Source organism: Periplaneta americana, chromosome 2, assembly GCF_040183065.1.
Source record: "Periplaneta americana isolate PAMFEO1 chromosome 2, P.americana_PAMFEO1_priV1, whole genome shotgun sequence".
Lineage (NCBI taxonomy): Eukaryota > Metazoa > Arthropoda > Insecta > Blattodea > Blattidae > Periplaneta > Periplaneta americana.
The window spans coordinates 122,627,835-122,646,181 of record NC_091118.1 but is presented as its reverse complement, the minus strand read 5'-3'; the positions used below and the strand labels follow the sequence as shown (position 1 = coordinate 122,646,181).

At 35.6% G+C, this 18,347-nt stretch overlaps 1 protein-coding gene across 4 annotated transcripts in view; it reads right to left on the bottom strand.

The window, feature by feature from the left end:
• The window catches only part of dnc (phosphodiesterase dunce), a 1,099,286-nt gene that overhangs the window by 880,517 nt on the left and 200,422 nt on the right, over positions 1-18,347 (bottom strand). The gene's annotated exons all lie outside the window — the stretch shown is intronic.

Below are 18,347 nucleotides of genomic sequence, written 5' to 3'. Positions count from 1 at the left end.
AATATTTACTTATTTACTTGTGACTTTTAAGGAACCCGGAGGTTCATTGCCGCCCTCATATAAGCCCGCCATCTGTTCCTATCCAGAGCAAGATTAATCCAGTCTCTACAATCATATCCCATCTCCCTCAAATCCATTTTAATATTATCCTTCCTTCTACGCCTCGGCCTCCCCAAAGGTCTTTTTTCCTCCGGCCTCCCAACTAATACTCTATATACATTTCTGGATTCACCCATATGTGCTACATGCCCTGCCCATCTCAAACGTCTGGATTTAATGTTCCCAATTATGTCAGGTGAAGAATACAATGCGTGAATTTCTGCGTTGTGTAACTTTCTCCAGTCTCCTGTAACTTCATCCCTTTTAGCCCAAAATATTTTCCTAAGCACCTTATTCTCAAACACTCTTAACCTCTGTTCCTCTCTTACACTAATACAGGCTTCACAATACAGTAGTTTAGAACTACTGATTTCATGCTTAATTAAATTAAGACACAGAGTATGGTCTTCAGTCTTAATTATTTAAGTGACTTTCAAGATTGCAGTTGACTTATTATTTTTGTTACTTTGGAACTTCTTAAAAGTTTTCTTTAATTCATATTTCAGTTCCTTGGGCTAGACAAGCGTAATGGTCCCAACAGAATAAATAGCTCTTTATGTCTTGGGCAATAAGATCCCGATTATGGTACCTGTGAATAGTTCCAAATTGTCCAATACAACACACTGTCGTCCTCGGTGGACTAGCGGTTACCATATTGGCTACTGGATCTGAGTTCCTGTATGGAAACTCGGCTAACGGCGATGGAAGTTAAGAGCAATGAACGAATAGAAGCATTTGAAATGTGGATATAGAGAAGAATGGAGCGTGTGAAGTGGACAGACAGAATAAGAAAGAAATGAAGTTGTTTTGGAAAGAGTTGGTGAAGAAAAAATGATGCTCAAACTGATCACAAAGAGAAAAAGTAATTGGTTGAGTCACTGGCTGAGAAGAAACTCCCTAATGAAGGATACACTGGAAGGAATAGTGAACGGGAGAAGAGTTCGGGGCAGAAAAAGATAGCAGATGATAGACGACATTAAGATAATTATATGGATCATATGCGAAGACTAAGAGGAAGACAGAGAATAGGGAAGATTGCAGAATGCTGGGTTTGCAATGAAAGACCTGCCCATGGGCAGAACACTTATGTATGTACGTATGTACGTATGTATATATCTTCTTAATTCATGAACAATATGATTTTCCATATACAACAAATCTACTGTACGTGACTGATGTATTTATATGAATCGATTAATAACTTTACTAATCGATAGCGCGTTTATGGCACACAGTAGGTTCACTCGAAATCGCTGCTAGTGACTGTGAATTGTTTGAAAGAGTTGAACAAAAATTATCGTTCTCAAATTCATTAAGATTAAAGGACTTAAATTAATTCTGCTATTTTGAGTATTACTAGGACTTACTGAGGCTGATATGTCAATGTCCAACCTAATCAACGTCTATTCTATTATAGAATAAAGTAGACTAGATGACTTCCTACTATCTAAAATGTGACAACGAAATAAACAAGAAAAGGAGAAAGATATTTTGAAAAGTATAAGAAATTATTAATGAAGACCAGAAACCTGGGGTTAACTTTAGGCGTGAAAAATAAACTAGTCTACATTTTAGCACACAGTTTGTATCTGACAGAACAATGACGCACAGAAAACTTGATGAACCTCCGTGACCGCCACACTCGTTACGCTCCTCGGCACAAAATAGAACTGTTAGGAGCTCTTCTCTTGTCGATAAGAACCGCGAACAATAGAAAATTGAATTTCAAATACACGATGGGTGAAAAATCTTGTATGTACATGAATATTGTATGAACTGGTAATATATAAAGAAACTCCAGCACGTCTCGAGAGAGAAAGGGACTGCGGCAGTAGTTTATTATCACAGTATGAAGTTTATTATTTATGTATGGAAATGCTATCTTGTAAATTTGAAATCTTTAAAGTTAATAATAATTTTCCTTACCGTGTATGGAACAAACAGAGGCTAGAGGCTGTTATAACTCAGTGAACAGTAGCATGTTACGGTCCGATGCTGCGGATCCGGATTCCAGCTTCTGTCTATGCAATAAGGGAGAGACAGCCATTTTTACGTCATAAAGCAAAGCAGTTATAATTATGCCTAATTTTACATGGTAAAAAAGGTAAAGGTATCCCCGTAACATGCCATGAAGGCGCTTGGGGGGCATGGAGGTAGAGCCCCATGCTTTCCATGACCTCAGAATGAGGTGGTATGGTCGGCACCACGCTCTGACCGCCTTTTACCCTCGGGAAAGACCCGGTACTCAATTTTATAGGAGGCTGGGTGAACCTCGGGGCCGTTCTGAAAGTTTGGCAATGAGAAAAAATCCTGTCACCATCTGGGATCGAACCCCGGACCTTCCAGTCCGTAGCCAGCTGCTCTGCCAACTGAATTTTACACGGTTTTAGTTAAGAATACAGCTTATATATAATATTTTGTAAATATAGGAAAAGAACACAAAGATCACGAGCATAAGCATCATCATCATCATCATAATTATGTAAGTTTTAAATTTTAACTCCCTGTATTGCCATGTGTTTTTCAGCCAATATTATATTATGGAAAATAAATTTATCTATGCTGTACAAAACAAAACATCTTAAAGTATGATCGCAAAAGTACAAACATGAAGTATCATTAATTCATTCACAGTGATGTGCTCAACGTCAGGCCTTTCACTGCAAACCCAATCTTTCCTGTTTTCTGCCCTCCTCTTTGTCTCCGCGAATGATTCATATATCTTAATGTCGTCTATCATCTGATGCCTTCTTCTGCCTCGAACTCTTCTCCCGTCCACCATTCCTTCCAGTGCATCCTTCATTAGGCAATTTCTTCTCAGCCAGTGACCCAACCAATTTCTTTTCCTCTTTCTGATCAGTTTCACCATTATTCGATCAAAACTTAATGCAGACTACTCGGATTCCAAGGAAAAAAAAAAACAAAACGTATTCCAACAACGGTACTAAGATTATTAATATTATATATAAGCTAATTGATAAATAATTAAAGTCTATATGGCTCAAAAGTGTATCTAGAAATAATATCGGATAGACCAGTAATTTTAAGACTACTTGGATTAACGGCTTTCTTCGCGTCTACAGAAAATCCTGAACTTCCACTGTACCAAAAGTAACCTTCACATATTACTCCTGCGGTGGCTGAGTGGTCACGCTAGCGGGCCGGGTTCGCGTTGTGGTCAGATCTGTGATTTTTGATTGAAAAATCCATAGCGACACTTGTGGCGGACAAGGTCGCAGTTGGGGTTATTCTCTAGGTTCTCTCGTTTCCCCATATTAGACATCTACTTCATTCCGTCACCATTTCTCCATTTCGTCACCATCCCATAGTATTCCCCAATCGCCGGCTGGCGACGCACGGAAGGGGGGACGGTTGCCTGCTCGAAACCTGGGTACATAGCGAACTTAAGTGTAGTCAGCCGGTGTGGGTTTGCGCAATATATCGTAACAGGTCACAGTGCTGGGCCATAGTGCCCCCTCCCGTAATTTGCATTCCATTCCATTTCAAACTTCACATATTGTGGTCGCAGAGAAAGATACAACTTCTGACGTCTCTAGTAAAAACACGTGGAATGTAAGGGACAAAGTGCGACGTCGCAATTAAACAGCATCTCCCCTTCCATCATTCCGATGATAGTCAACTGCAGGACGAATGGTTGGATGCTCGTAGATAAGCGAGGAAGGAAAGTTAGGGAATACATCTATAAGGCAACCTTGTGTCCATTTCGTGTGTGGCGACAGAAAGATAAGTTATAAGTTTATTGTTACTATAATAATAATAAAAATAATAATAAAAATAATAATAATAATAATAATAATAAATTCAGCTTCCTTTATGAAAAGGTTGCCAGATTTGGCAAAGCGTACTACATAATTTGGAAATACACCTAAAAGGTAAAATGATATACATTTGAAACGGTTAGGGAATCGAATATACAAAATGTCAGAAAAATTTACACCTAAGTAGCATTGTGCTCATTTACAGTTAAGAAGGGGGGGGGGGGAGGAAATATCATCATATAGGTTAGAATGATTTGAATGCCATATACCGCGAGAAAAATAATAGTACGGATTTGTTGGCATTGATATCTAAACCAATCAACAGCCATCAGTTAAGATAACTTCAAATTTCCATTATCACTCCCATACAAGTGATTTCTCAATATCTGAACCGATTCTTTAAGGGCACTAATGGCTATTTCCTTCACAATGCTGTGTGTTAGCCCCAGGTTTTTACATTTGTTGGCAAAGAAGGAGGATATGGTACCTCGTGCTCCCACCATCAGACCTATTACATCATTGTGGGACAGGCTATATTTATCTTTATAGAACGGGATTGTTGGTTCATAGATCCGTTTCTTTTCACTGTCCACCTCATGCGGTTGATCTGCATGTGTCTCAAATCTGATGATAGGATGGAGAATATATACCGAGTTGTTCTTAATGGCAATGATATCAATTCGCCGAACACTTCCTTGTGTGGCTAGTCCCTGCACCTCTTGATGGACTGTAAACCCTACCTCCTTCAGTGCTTATTGTTCCTTGAAGGAGTAAAAAATCGTGCTCAAAGAGTTATCCAAACAAATACTGTACTTCACAAGAATAAACACAATCATTAGACACAATGTGGGTTAAGCTAACTTAAGGAGTTAGATACAGCTTACGAGTACAGCAGTAAAATTGTTGGAAATATTCAACGTTTTTTTTTCCCTCTATTACTGCATCTTGTACAATAATGAAAATTGGTATGTGTAAAGCACTGTCCTGCTATATGAAAAAACATATTTTTACGATTTAAATATATATATATATATATATTTTCAGAATTCAAACGCTGGCAGTTTACTGTGCAGTGCTGAAGCGTTTCCCTCATAACTCATAAACTTGTTAACATTTTCATGTTCTCTCTCTTTTATTTTATTGCTGAAGCGCATGTTTACAATATTTTTCTCTTTCAGATATATTCCTTAATAAATAATATTCTTTTTCACTTTGTGTTAGAAGAAAATATTGATATTTGACCATTTTTAAATGAATTTATTTTTTTATCAGACAATCTAACAAAGACAGAGAAGTGATCTTGCATCATGTTGTAGATAAGACATGCATAAATATACACAAAAAATTACATCACAGAATGTTGGATAGTTTTTCAGTTTTGTGGGAAAAGCTTCATCACTGCACAGTGAACTGAATTTTGAAAAAAAATAAATAAATGTAAATAATTTTTTTTATTGTAAAAATATTTTTTTCAGATAGCAGGAGGACAGTGTTTTACACATTAATTTTCATTACTGTACAAGATACAGTAATGGAGAAAAAATATTGAATATTTCTAAAATATTACTGCTGTAAGATGTACCAAACCCCTTAAAAATACAATTTCAATTTTAACAATTTAACTAATGCAAATAAATAAATATATATTATATTCTTTAAGCATTAAATTCCTAACGCTATTTTTTAATATGATGACACTAATATTTTTCAAACTTGGGCATTTTTCAATTATTTTATTATATAACCTTGGACCATAGTAGGTACCAGAGTTAAGAGCTGTGGTTGTGAAACATGTTCGTTCCTCCAGTCGTATAAAATCGGTTCTTTTAGCTCCGTATTTATGATAACATAATTTGTATTTATTGCGATGTACTAGTTCCCATTGACTGAGAGATTCGGGGAGAGAATTGAAGGTGGTTCAAAAATATATATTACGGAGCTGTCAAAAGTAGGCTAGCTTCTTTCTTTGCGATCAGATTAAAACATAATGCTGCTGGTGTTTATAATTATCATCTGGCACAATGATTAAACTTCCCGGTCCGTTCCGTCCTTACTCTTGTAAGTATTACGATTCAACATTACACTACCAGTGTAACCACCACCATCACCACCACTGCCACCACCTATACTGCACTAGTAAATGACAACTATAAAATTTACCAAGATTCTGTGGATTGCTACAGAATGATACACCCGTAATATAGACTATGTAGTAAAGGTACATTTTATAAAGCGAGAAACTTCTCATGAATTTCACCTAGAAACATCTCATTCAGGAAACAGGTTCTTTATACGCCATAAATCTACGAAATAATATTGTAAGATTTACATCCAGTCCTAAGGCTAATATGTTAAAATTTTCCTGTGTCCCTAGGCTTAAACTGTAACACTGATGTGACGAAAAATATGTGGACGAAATCGTAGAGAATAAATTAAATTAGCTTGCAAGGTCTGACACTTATCTCTACGGACGTGGACAAATTATTAGACTAAAGTGATTACATTGCAAAATCACTGTCTTTATCGGCAGAAATAATGAACAAAAAAATTAGGGGATCAGCGCAACAGTGGTTTAAGCCACTTTTTTGATGTAGAAAAAGCAAGTTAAAGTTATATATAGATATAAGTGATATATTTTTTTAACGCGCTATATAATGGTGGATTGGTATATTCCACTTCGTAGGAAGATAGTTCACGTCAAAATCAATAGAAGGCTCAATATTTAATTTTTCGCATTGAGGAGGATTAGACCATTGTTGTGCTGACATCCTCAATTGGTTCTGGAGGTTACTAATATTTTCTAACATGCCCTTATTCTTCATTAACATGTTGATTTTGTCAGAGATGCTGGAAACCAAAGTTGGACACTTTCTTTGAATATCAGCATCATTTATATTTTGTATCTAAGTATTGTGTATTGTATTGTATATTGCAATTTTATTGTGTATTCTTTATATTGTTTGAACCACTGCCACCGGGTGCTTGCCCACTTGCAGTGTAAATAAATACATTTACACAGATATAAGATAGTGCTTCAGTAAGTCTATAATTTGTTGTTAGCTTCTTTTTGTTCAGTTTCCTCTTCAATATAGGCCACAGATATTCAATTTCGTTCATATCCGGTCTTTTTGCAAGTCATGGGAGAGCAGACTGATGAATATCTTCTGTAGTATATAATTAAAACACGAATAGCTCCAACACAGCCAGGCAAAATATACGCAACTTTTGAAAAAATATACCAAAAGATGTAAACAATCATATCTACAACAATAGAGACTCTGTGAATTATACTGATAGTTGATAGGACGAATTATACTATGTTTCAAAGAAAATCGTTTTTTTTTCTAATAATTAATTTGTCCACATCTGTATTGTATAAATCTTATAGACGATAAATGCAAGATTAATTTTATTCCATTGTTCACCCGATGTGTACCAGGATATTCTTTTTTTTATAACAGCTTTATTTTCTTCATCAAAACAATACCTCAGCGCGATAGCCCATATAGGGCCAAGGCCGACCATCCGACGCCGGCTTCATGTCCACATGTCTCAGCAGAGGTGAACGAACATCCAACCAGTAGTGGAGTATCGTGTGGTTAATACGATGATCCCCTCCAATCGTTATAGATGTTTTACAAAACCGAGAGTTCGCTAGCCACAGTAGATCCTCAAATCCTTCACGATGCTGAGTGGGCACTGGTCCCATACACTGGCAGAAATATCATGAGAAAATTCCTTCCTCATAAGGACTCGAAATCGAACTAGCGCGCATTCCGTAACGGGAGTCCATGCACGATGCCTTGTACCACGACGCTACAGTATCATTATTTCCTTCACATTCCATTATAAGTAGAAAAATTATCACTATTTTTTCGGTATTCGAGATAAGAATGATTAAGGAAAGAATCAGTTTGAAAGTTGAGGTGCGCATAAAATGTGTATAATTAATCATGGATTTCATTAAGGGGAACAAAATGTGCCGGCATTTCTCATCTGAGCAAGAATGCTGCTTCTAACTTCCTGCTTTTTTACATTCTTCACTTCTAAATTCCAGAGCACTGATGTTTTGAGAATTCTTATTATTTTTATATCTACAGTGATCTAAGAGCCATTTAGCGTACATCTGGATGTTTTTCTCGATCTGATACACTAGACAGGAAAACAGCGAGCCTCCTGCATCAAGGGGTCACAACTATCTTAGACAATAAGGCGCACAACAGTGATAACAGACGAAAGACCATTTACTAGACGGCATTTGGGTCTATAACCATAGCTTCCATGCACCATTAAAGTTGGACTTAGACAAAACATCTTGGATGCATGGAAAGTATTTTCTACAATACAATTTATTGTAAACACAGCTGCGGAACTTCTGCCAAGTATTCTAGTTGACCGTATCATCATTGCGACGACGCCGTAGGTGATGCAACACCAACATAGCGACGCTAAAAAGTCTTATCCAAAGTCGCGGCCTCCATTTTATTACACATTCATTATAAAAGTATAAATGTTAGTATATTCGTCTATGTTTCACATGTTTCACTATTACTCCATAAAACTGAACAAAATATGGCACTAAAATACAATGGAAGCTCTTAAGTTCGACATCCTATAGTTCGACTGCTTACGTAGGAGAATTAGACACGCCCCCATAGGGCACTAAGAAATGGGTTTGCCATTTGAATGGGAATTGGTTCTGTGTCTTATAGTGATACTTTTGTTAAAGAAAAACAGAATATTTTATTGATTAGCACATCCATGTTTAATGACTGATTTCAAGTTAATGAACTCTCCTTTCTCTATTTGAGAATCTCTATTTGAGATTGTGAGACGGAACTGTTGAAACCCACTGTGGTACTAGAAGCGCATACACAAGTCTCGTGGCGGGCAGGAAATGCAAGTACAGTACTGTATTCGTTGATGGTTAACCAATAAGAATTTGTATTCATTTCACCTGCCACACCCACTACCCTTATTGGACTAAATTTTCAAATCTGTTCAGTCGGAGAGTCCACTGTATAAGCAATATTGCGAAAGAAATTTTCAGATTTCTTTTTGAGTAAGAAGCATCTCACAATGCATCTGCACAAAATATTGTACTAAAATGTAAGCAACATTGTGAAAAGAATTTTTTAGATTTCCTTTTGAGTAAGAAGCATTTCACAGTGTATCGGAACAAAATGTTATACTAAAATATAAGTAACACTGCGAAAAGAAATTTTCAGATTTATTTTTGAGTAAGAAGCATCTCACAATGCATCTGCACAAAATATTGTACTAAAATGTAAGAAACCGTGCGAAATGAATTTTTTAGATTTCGTTTTGAGTAAGAAGCATTTCACAGTGTATCTACACAAAATATTGTACTAAAATATAAGCAACACTGCGAAAAGAAATTTTGATATTTCTTTTTGAGTAAGGAGCAGCTGACACGATTATCTGCCTTATTTTAATGAAAATATGATTTAGGCTTATGATTCTAAAAAGAGAAATTACCAGACATGGGCTCCTAATTTCAAATTGCTTCTTTTGACAATTTCTATTATACTCCATTCATACTAAATAATGAGTGCGAATGCAAAGAAAACAAATTGTATCCATCCGTCAAAAACTAGAACAATACACCAGATCAGTAAATTTGTTTTCCATTTATATGTGGATTTAGACTGTGACTACTTCTCTGCGAGTAGAATGTCTTGCGGTCACTGTAAGTATCCTAGAAGCAAAACTCAGCTCGGACTCCTCGCGGCGCGTACGCTATACCCCTCTTACCCCCCTGCAGTAGGCTTGAGAGCAACGGGAGCACACGTCATCTGCGCGAGACAGTCACTCCCGCTGGTTTCTGCACACTGAGTTTTCCTTGTTGGATCCCTATAGCACGTTGTTAATGTTTTCATTAGGACTCGTACTAACAACTGACAGACTATAGTCGGAGAAGCCTGTATTATAGTAACGAAAGGACAAACTCTAGAGTTAAGTCCATCTAAGAAAACTATTACGCTGACCTTCAGCTAGGCGCATTCCCAAACCACACTAGCTGACTACATTAAGGTTCGCTGACTATCCAAGTTTCGATCAGGCAAACCCGCTAGTCTCGAGACCAGCCGGATATCGGGGATGCTATAGAATGGAAATCGGATGGTATGATGTTACGGGGAAACGGGATAACCTCGAGAAATCCTCCAGTCAGCCACCGGAAGAGACTTCTTTGTACATAAGGGTATATGTAAGTGAACGACCACAAATATTATCAGAAAATGCAGGCTCTAAATTTCTAAAATGTTATAAGAAAATGAACTCACAATTGGACAAAAATTACAAGGTACCACAAGAAGACTTATTAGAACTTAAATATCTGATAAAAGTATGAAAAAGGTTACTAATAATATTTTTCAAACCAGTTTTATCAAAACATGAAAAAACAAAAGAATTCTGCAGTCACATCATTTGGTAACCATAACATTGTTATGATCTCTCTGACATCTTTAATATTTCTCCTGCATGTAATAAACACTCATTTCTGAAAAGTAGACTACTCTCAGACATGTAGAGTTGTTTATTTTAATACAATTAATTTTTTTATTTGTCCTAAATAAAATATAATAAAATTTACATAATGTTTTGTGACCTAATTTTCTATTTTCAAAGATACGGGCACTATTGTAGTATGTCTTTTGCATAAATGCATGTTAAATCAGTGTACAACATTTCAGAATTCTATCTCTAATTGTTGTGGAGTTATGAAATAATATATATGAACAATTTCAAATGTTGAAAAATTTAATTTAAAGTAAGAAGTAAAAAAAAAATATATATATATTAGTAATCATTTTTATACTTTTATCAGGTATTTGAGCTCTAATAAGTCTTGTTGTGGTACCTTGTATCTTTTGTTCAATTGTGAGTTCATTTTCTTATAAAATTTTAGAAATTTAAAGCCTGCATTTTCTAATAATATTTGTGGGCGTTCACGTACATATACCCTCAACAGACGTACCCTATCCTTATATAGAGTTCTAATGCGTGCAGCAGACTATATCGTAAGCATTTTCTGACTTTTGTTTACACAATTTCTAAATGAAGACTATGGAGTGCTAATGAATTCGCATAGATCGTATCTGTGCCAATTAGGATAACATGTGCCATTTACATGCATTAACTAATGAAAATATATTTAAGAAAATAATAGGAGAATAATAAAATAGACATGACTGAGAAATCGAATTACATTTGTTAGTCGTTCTACGAATCGTTAAGAGTCTATTTTGAGTTTTCAGGCACTTTAGAAAGCCGCACAGAGTATGTTTTAGAAATTTAGTGACCATTAATCATTTCAAGCTTTACAAGTTGCCTTTCGAGGAAGTAGACAGGCGCTGTACAATGAACGTGTTGCTGCCACTCATTACTGTTTATAGATTCGAAGGTTCCAAATGGTGCAGTCCATCATTTTAAAAAAGGATTTAGCATCACGACACTTAATTAGTGAAACCAGCACAATTATTGATGGGAGACAACTTGTGTACACATCGATAACGCGACATATAAAAACCTGTTTTCGCAACAGCTTCAAGATTTATTGAACTCCGTCTCGAAGTGGGAGAGGGCTATTTCTCAAGCCACGAACTTCAAATACTTGAGGCGGGGTGAAATTCTATAGTGGTGACCAAATATCTTACCCACCCAACTCTCAGCTTTCCAAATAGAATATTTCTGGTTCCCTTTCTTTTCAATGTTCTTACTTTTTTCTTTTCTTTGCGTATCTTTCATTTTAGTTCTTAATTTAATTAATGTAAAACACAATAAAAATACCATATTAGTTAATGAGAGTTCAATAATACAAATAAAAATATACAGAGAGAGGCAGTGAAAAGTTACCGCACTATGCAGGAGACGTTCAGTTTCATTATGGTAGGTCTAAAATTCCCGAGTGGTGCAAAATATCCCGAGCTTCCTATAAAGTTGTGGTTCGACCGCTAACTTGACGATATAGAGGTAGTGGGCCTACTCATTGGCGCTACAGGAACAACTTAGCAAAACTTTGGAAATCTCTTTCTCTCTCAAAATCTATTTTAAAAGAAATAATTATTTCCATTATCAGGGGTTCCTTACAAATTTTTAAAAACCATTGGTATTGTTTACCTTACCTAATTAATGAACTTTTCAGGATTTTTCACTTTTGTAAACTTGAATTGTCTGAAACTGAACACTATATTTTATTCATTATATAAATTTATTATTATCTGGTATGCTTTGTCTACGGGCAACCTCAAAATTCGAGGAAGCAAAAAAAAAAAAAAAAAAAAAAAAAAAAAATACTCACACAGTTCTTTGTTCGATTTCTAAGAATTGAATTAATTTGGAAATTAATATCGCGGAATACTTTAGAAATATTACAGTATGCTATGTTAAAGTAACTATTTCTGTCTTTATATTCCCCGCATTTATTAATCAATTCAATTTGTGTACGAATAATATTGAATTCACTATGACCTTACATACATTTGTGTCCCCTTTATGTTTCATAACGGCTGGCTGGATTTGAACTAATTTGTTTTGAATGCACAATTCCAGTCATCCAAAGCCTATTATAATTAACAACGTCGTCGTATTAACAAGAAATGTGACCAGATTTCTCTAATGTCAACATATAAAAGTTTCAAATCAATAATAATAATAATAATAATAATAATAATAATAATAATAATAATAATAATAATAGGGGATACTGTTTGTTGTACCTTGAGCATAGTGTACCTTGGATCATTTTTTTTTGTTTCTGAGTTTTGCTACTACCTAGCCGATTCAAACTAAAGTAGATTGTAGAGAAAGCCGCTAGGTAGCTCTGGTCATAGTTCCGGATTGATTTATTACCAAATGTGAGTTCAGTGGACGAAAAAATTTTTTTTGGTACCAATAGTAAATATTTCGCTCATCGTTATTACATTTTCTAACACGAAACCAAATTATATTTGTGACTATCAATCAATGTGTTCCCTATCATCTGGTGAGTAAATACATAATATGTTAATTTCCAAAATTTATTCTTATCTCTAATTTAGGCATCCATCTTTATTTAAACGTGTACTCTCCTGTACCTTGGATCACAAAACATCTTGTACCAAGGAACATGTTCCAAGGTACATGATGCTATCGGTTTTTGTTTTTCTTTCATTATAAGATCACGTAACGAAGTATGTCTGAAGTTAAGAGGATCCCAAATGATCCGGATGTCTTGACGAAATCTGTTTAAGCAGATATGGCTCCTCCAGGAATTAAAATCTCAATCAGGGAAATACATTTTTTTAATTATTGCGAGTTTTACAGCTATATTTCCACCTATATCCCCTGTATTCCAATGTTCCAAGGTACAAGAGGGCATGTTCCAAGGTACACGAACCTGTTGTACCAGGGAACACTTTACATATCTCTTCATTTTATTTTTTTCATCCTTAATAAATCTGTAAAATAGCAAAACACTTGTAGGAATTTGTCGAGAAAACATCAATAATTATTTCAAGCATTTTTCATAAAAAATTATTTTTCCAAAATTAAATAATAATAATGATAGTAGTACTTAGGGGAGACTGTTGTACCTTTAGCATAGTGTACCTTTGAACATTTTTTATTTTTTAATTTTTGCTGCTACCTAGAGGACTCAAAATGAAGTAGATTGTAGAGAAAGCCGCTAAGTAGCCTCTGGTCGTAGTTTCAGTTTTATTTATTGCAAAGTGTGAGTCCCGTGGACAAAAGAAGTTTTTTTAGTACCAAAAGTAAACATTTCGTTCATTGATGTATGTTTTCTAACACAAAACCAGATTGTATTTGTTAATATCTTTCAAGTACGGTGTGTTCCCTATCATCTGGTGAGTAATAACATATTTTAATTTCCGTGATTTGACTCTCTAGTTTTGGGAGCCATATTTGTTTAAACGTGTACCCTCTTGCACCTTTGAACACAAAACATCTTGTACCATGGAACATGTTCCAAATTACACGATACTATCGGTTTTTGTTTTTCTTTTATTTTAAGGTCATGTCACGAAGTAAGTCTGGAGTTAAGAGGTCCCCAATTGATCCGGATGCTTTGAAGAAAGCTGTTAAAGCAGTTATTGCTCCTCCAGGAAATAAAATCTCAATCAGAGCAGCTTGCTCTGGTTTATGATTGCAAATACATTTTAAATATGATTGTCAGTTTTTACAGCTATATTCCCACCTATATTCCATGTGTTCCAACTTACAAGAGGGTATGTTCCAAAGTACATGATCCTGTTGTACCTTTGAACACATTACATATTCCTTCATTTTATTTTTTCCATCCTTAATAGATCTGTAAAACAGGAAAATAAATACAGGAAGTTGTAAAGGAATTTTCAATAATTATTTCAAGAATTTTTTCATTTAAAAAATGTCATTTCCCAAAATTAAAAATAATAAAATGTGAAAAGTGTTTAAAGGTACAACAGTCTCCCCTACTTACAAATGGCTTTTAAGGAACCCGAAGGTTCATTGCCGCCCTCACATAAGCCCGCCAGCGGTCCCTATCCTGTGCAAGATTAATCCAGTCTCTATCATCATACCCCACCTCCCTCAAATCCATTTTAATATTATCTTCCCATCTACGTCTCGGCCTCCCTAAAGGTCTTTTTCCCTCCGGTCTCCCAACTAACACTCTATATGCATTTCTGGATTCGCCCATACGTGCTACATGCCCTGCCCATCTCAAACATCTGGATTTTAAGTTCCTAATTATGTCAGGTGAAGAATACAATGCGTGCAGTTCTGTGTTGTTGAACTTTCTCCATTCTCGTGTAACTTCATCCCGCTTAGCCCCAAATATTTTCCTAAGCACCTTATTCTCAAACACCCTTAACCTATGTTCCTCTCTCAGAGTGAGAGTTCAAGTTTCACAACCATATAGAAGAACCGGTAGTATAACTGTTTTATAAATTCTAACTTTCAGATTTTTGGACAACAGACTGGATGATAAGAGCTTCTCAACCGAATAATAACACGCATTTCCTATATTTATTCTGCGTTTAATTTCCTCCCGAGTGTCATTTATATTTGTTACTGTTGCTCCAAGATATTTGAATTTTTCCACCTTTTCGAAGGATAAATCTCCAATTTTTATATTTCCATTTCGTACAATATTCTGGTCACGAGACATAATAATGTACTTTATAATGATAGTAGTAGTAGTAGTAGTAGTAGTAGTAGTAGTAGTAGTAGTAGTAATAATAATAATAATAATAATAATAACAATAATAATAATACTGACATCTTATCGGTATTGCTGGCTGCAAAGATACTGTAAGCTAATGCATGAACATGAATTTATTTGCAGATGACCTGTCCATAAACGTTTTGTGTTGAGCTAACGGTTCACGTGACATGAAGCAGAAAATTAATTAAAAGACATTAATAGAACTCAGATTATCTCGACAACACCAATTTACAGGAAAATTATGTGCAAAATAGAAAGTGACTAAAACACGATCGCTCCGTCGCTCTACATTTTACTGGTAATTAATATTTACATAAAGATTGTGTGAAACTGCCGGCTTTGTGCACGCAGCAGTTAAGACTCAGCTCTGACGATGCGTGGGAGCTACGTCCATAGATTCGGAATCTTTCAACCGTTCAATTACCTTTTAAGACTGTGTTCTTCGCTGTCGTTACCTGAATCCCATGCTCTCGCACTAAGTACAAAATCTTGTGGTTCCTGATTGTCTTAATGCTTAGTTTAGTGAGGATCAATTCCAGTGGTAATTTACTCGTAGTCTGAATTATTTTAAAGCAATAAAAGAATACAGAGATATAATATGTTGTGTGAACTATTTATTTGACCAGGTGTAGGTAGCTGATTAGTTTATTTTTGAGAGCATTATTTATTCCTTAGGAGGAAGGAGTCCAAAATAACATTTATTTCTTAGGAGCAAGCAGTCCAAAATAAGATATATTTTTGTAAAACAATAATGTGCTATTACGCGGCAAAAAAAAGGTAGGTCTAAGTAAATTTCAGTGAACGGGAGAAAAGTTCGGGACAGAAGAAGATATTAGATGATACACGACATTAAGATACAGGGATCATATGAGGAGACAAAGGGGAAGGAAGAAAATATGAAAGATTGGAGAAAGCTAGGTTTGCTGTGAAAGACCTGCCCTTGGGCAGAACACGAAATGAATGAATGAATGAATTAATTAATTAATGAAGTAAATTTCGTAAGATTTTCTAAATTTAAGTTCGAAATGTAGGCTAATATATCAGATAGCTTTGGCTCTAACAGCTAAGATTTCCTACAAATTTAATAATCTTACAATCTTTAAGAGTAAGTATTATAGGTCCACATTTGAGTACTGTATTATATACTCAAAGATAGCTGAACTATGAAGTTCTAAATGTTTCATGTGAAAAGTTTTACTAAAGTTATTTCACTCTTTCTTCCCAAATTGTCTTCAAATGCAGTTTCAAATGTTAAAAAGATATGTTATTTCAATTATATACGTTTTCCTCACCTCTCCAGGGTCGCGTGCTCAAATGCAACGTTAGTGGTCTCATGGATCACAGTTATTATCTATATTTTAAGTTAATATTTTTACATATAATTTTATTTGTTTAACCTTTTCTCGTCAATTATTAATCATTAAACATTAACAGAGCTTAATTGTATTCATTTTTCCATATTCACAAAACAATTGTTTGTACAAATACATATTAGGCGTATAATAAATACTGTGGAAAGATAAATTTGGAGTCTCAGAATGTTACCACGGAACAAAATCGTGATCCGAGAATGCACCAATTTAATTTCGCGCCAAGAAAACTCTTGTTTTAACACTTCTTAGTTACAACGACAAACTGAGGGGTAGATGAATATACGAAGGAAAGGTACCTAGGTGGTACATACGGTAAGTGCTGATATCACAAATCACCAATAAGAAATGAAGTACTGCATCAGTATTTTTTGTGAAATATCCTCTGAACACGAGTATATACTCTTTCTGTAGGTTGATTTTTATATAAAAAGACAATATGTATCTTTGTTCTAGCAATTAATGCTACTAATAATGCTAATACTTCTGCTACTGCTACTACTACAGAGCGATCGAAAAGACCTTCCGCAGTGGTTGTGAAGCCATGAATCCACTAGGCACGAGAATTCAAGTGGTAGTAGCATCACTCCATTCACTTCCATCAGGGCTATAACGTGATTTATCTTGCAGTCGCTAGACAGCAGCATACAGAAATTGGTATAAGTTGTCTTAAAATTGAATTAGGCTGATCAATCTTTCATATGTGATGAAGGCTACAACTGATTGAACTGCAGAGGGATTTCTCGATCGCACTGTACAGTACGATTATTTAGTCCTGACAGTCGCCGGCAATGTGCGCCGGTCAGGCGAGTTCATTTAGTTACGCCAAGGGTGTTTGGATTAATCAGTCGCTTGCCTTCAGAGCGATCGGATGTCATGCGTGCGACAGAGAGCTGTATGTTTTGTAATACAGCTAAGATGTACTGCATTCTTTTACTGACAGCTCGTACTTATCTCTACTCAGGAGCTCTCTCCACTACTTCTATTACTTCACCTCCTTCGCGTCGTCGAGCTGTCAGGACTAATCGGCCTGTACTACTACTACTACTACTACTACTACTACTACTACTACTACTACTACTACTATTGCGATCAGCGCGACAACTGGAGGGTTAGTCGTGTTTTTCTTAAAATCCTCATAAAACGTATACATGACGTTTTAATGAATAGGCCTATATCAGTTGTTAATGTGGAATTATACAACAGAGGAGATCAAGAAATTAGAGTTTGTACGTGCTTAAGGAGAGACAACCCAATATTTAAGAAAATTCTTATCCTTATGTTGAATCTACCGTATTTCATTGTGTTAGATCGAGAAAAATCCTGACATGGACTCATTCCCAAACTCTAGAGTCATAAATAAATAAATAATACTCTAATGACACGAAAAAAAGTTTAGTACAAAAGCTGGGAGAAGGACTAGTTTTTCTCAACGTCATGTTTTCTGAAAAGACTCTAGAATTCCGCCTGTTGCTGTTCGGATATGTATCAAATGTATATTTATAGCGGCAGTGTGGAAGAAGAATCCATTAACCCCGGATAAAGGACAAGAGATCCCTCTCCGCCCACAGCCCAGTCCTCCTTATGCATCTTTGAATAGGCCGACGACGAACGAGGCGGATCCTCGCATAGGCGACAGTCAGGGGCCACAAGTTCATTCCTTGACAATGACAGTACAAAGAATAGAATACGCATGTGTTAGGCTTCTTCTTTTCTTAAAGTCTATTAAGATATTCAGCCATGTGACAGAGAACTTAAGCGATTCATGCATTAATGTAAGAGACCGTCGAAAATGTGTTCCTTATGCACGTACTTCCTCGATTGAACAATAGCTGCTTTTGGGGAAATGACAAGTTATATCTCCGGTGTTGC